This window comes from Rana temporaria, chromosome 4 (assembly GCF_905171775.1).
Source record: "Rana temporaria chromosome 4, aRanTem1.1, whole genome shotgun sequence".
Lineage (NCBI taxonomy): Eukaryota > Metazoa > Chordata > Amphibia > Anura > Ranidae > Rana > Rana temporaria.
The window spans coordinates 5929619-5932614 of record NC_053492.1 but is presented as its reverse complement, the minus strand read 5'-3'; the positions used below and the strand labels follow the sequence as shown (position 1 = coordinate 5932614).

General features: G+C 46.8%; 1 pseudogene; it reads right to left on the bottom strand.

Moving 5' to 3' along the window:
• Window positions 1-2532: 2532 nt before the first annotated feature.
• LOC120938681 lies at window positions 2533-2637 on the bottom strand (annotated as a pseudogene).
• Between the last annotated feature and the right edge of the window lie 359 nt (window positions 2638-2996).

The window sequence follows — 2996 nt, the reverse complement described above, 5'->3', positions numbered from 1 at the left end:
CCCCCATACCCCCCATACTCTGCAATTAACCCCTCATACTCTGCAATACCCCCATACCCCTCATACTCTGCAATTAACCCCCCATACTCTGCAATTAACCCCCCCCATACTCTGCAATAACCCCCCCCCATACTCTGCAATAACCCCCCCCATACTCCGCAATAACCCCCCCCCATACTCCGCAATACCTGCTAATATGACAGAAACAAGATTTTTTAAAACAAGAGTTTTAAAAAAAAAAAACATTTCTTGCATTTTAGTCTAATTATGAGATCTGAGGTCTTTTTGACCCCAGATCTCATATTTAAGAGGACCTGTCATGCTTTTTTCTATTACAAGGGATGTTTACATTCCTTGTAATAGGAATAAAAGTGATAAAAAAAATGTTTTCAGTGTAAAAAGTAATAAAATAAGAAAACAAAAAAAAATTTTTTTTACAGCTCCCCGTCCCGACGAGCTCGCGCGCAGAAGCATACGCGAGTAGCGCCCGTATATGAAAACGGTGTTCAAATCATAAGTGAGGTATCGCCGCGATCGTTAGAGCGAGAGCAATAATTCTAGCCCTAGACCTACTCTGTAGATCAAAAAATGCAACCTATAGAATTTTTTAAACGTCGCCTATCGAGATTTTTAAGGGTAAAAGTTTGACGCCATGCCACGAGCGGGCGCAATTTTTAAGCATGACATGTTGGGTATCATTTTACTCGGCGTAACATTATCTTTCACAATATATAAAAAAATTGGGCCAAATTTATTGTTGTCTTATTTTTTTATTAAAAAAAGTGATTTTTTTTCCAAAAAAAGTGCAATGACCACTATTTTATTCTCTAGGGTGTTAGAAAAAAAATATATAATGTTTGGGGGTTTTAAGTAATTTTCTAGCAGAAAAAAAAAAATGTTGTCTTGCAAACACCAAATCTGAAAAACACCTAAGGTCTGGAAGTGGTTAAATGGGAAACCCCCATCTATACTTGATTCTGGCTGTTTGGAGGATACTTGTGACCTCTTTCATTCTGCGTCTTCGGTCCAAAGTCGCAGGAGAGATATCAGGGTAAATCTGCAGTTTAACCGCATCCAATTCAATGCGGGGGGAGTTTCTGGAGGCTCTCATAATGTCCTCCTTAGTGACAGAGTCCTTCACGCACATTATCGCATCTCTGGGGGGGTTTTCAGGTGGTGGTTTGGGTCTTAATGCCCTGTGCAATCTGTCACATGCAAAAGCAGACAGTGGCTTGTCAGGAACAAGACCATGAAAGAGCATTGTAATGGCTCGAGTTAAATCAGTGATTGATTCTGGGATACCACGCACTCTTATATTATTGCGTCTGTTCCTATTGTCCAAATCCTCTATGTGTGCTTGCATGAAGGAGAAGCTGTCAGCCAGGGTCTTATAAACCTTCCTGAGGTCATAGTGTGCAAGGGCTAGTTCGTCATGCTCGGTTTCAAGTATGTCAGTGCGGCCTCCTATGCTTTAAAAAGCCTATGGCGTGTGAACACACCAAAAAACTCCACCTGGTGCAGAAAAAATCTGCACACACATAAAGAGTGTTCACAAAAACGTGCAGACGGGTGCAACTTCAAGTGGTCCTCCTGTGAAGAAAGGACCCAAAACCCTGATCCACTGTGGTCCGAGCAACCGATGCCGACAGGGACCCAACTTCCTCGGAGGGACTGCCGAAACAGTACTAGGTGGGGCTCCCCCAAAGGAAGACCCCAGGAGAGCAGGCGAACTAAGCCAGAAGGCCATGTCCACCCACTCCCAAGACGTTCAGGGCTGGCCCGAGGACCGGCACCCTAATGATCACACAGTGAGACAAAACGTGCACAAACAAAAAAAGACAAAAACGTGACAAAACATAGGCAATGAATTAAATAAAGTGGGGGAAAGGGATAGTGAAGAGGAGAGTGAAAGAAGTGGTCATTGTGTTCAACAATGACCAGGCCCTCCGGCCAGGAATAAAAAATTCCTCCGGTCCTAGCCAAAAGGCCCGGCCCAGGAGGCAGGTGCTAAAAAAAGTGTGTAGCTGGTGCAGTAACCGTGGTATCTTTAAATCAAAGTGACCCTCACTCACAGTGATTCTCAGACACCCCTGGACTGCAACTCCAGGGGCACATGCACCATAGGCTTTTCGTTCCAAATCTAACCCCCCCGACCAGCCAGTGCAGCCCTCCACCCCTGCCAGCTAGAGAGCCCTTCAAGGTTATTTGGGGAGAACTGCCGCTCCAGTTAGCAGCCTCTACCAATACTAGCCTTTCCAGACCCCCGTCAACCCAGCGGATTTGCATGGTCCTCCCCCGTCTCATCCCAGGGCATTACCAGCTCCTCTAACCGGATCGCTGACAGAGATAGCACTTACACCAGCCAGCCAGAAGGCCAGACTAGAACTCGGCAAAAAGACCAAGCGCTGTACCCATCCTCACCAGGAGCACCCTTCCAGATGGCTCAAACTCAACCATGGGCCGGCCCCCAGCATCTATCGGGCAGCACGGCATAGCCCCTGCTGAAACCACCCTTCCAGGTGCAATGACGTCATTGGATTGCATCCACCCTCCCAATGGAGGTGCTTCAGCGCTCCTCTGATGACTGATAAGAACAGATACTACACTTGATCTTAGCCAAAAGGCCGAGAATGCTAGCAATCTCTTGAGAGAAAGCATTAGTAGATTTGTAAAGCTCCTGCTCAAGCTTATCTACTAGTTTTCATATATGGCAGTCAAACTTGCGTCCAGATCAGCCTTAGAGAGAGGCTGTGAGTACTCACTGTTTGTAGGAGGACGAGCTGGAGTTTGAATGAAGCTGCTGGAGGCCGCATGGTGGCCGGCACCATTTTGGGACATCTTCTCGGCGGTGAGGAGAAAGTTTGTCAGCGTGAGCTGGGAGCGGTGATTTCACCCTTTTTTGCTGGATGGCATACGCCGGGTTGTTCCTCGGGGGTGGTGGGGTGTTGTTGGAGGTTTTGGTGGTGGATTAGCCCCGGGAATCCTGCCTAGTCAGA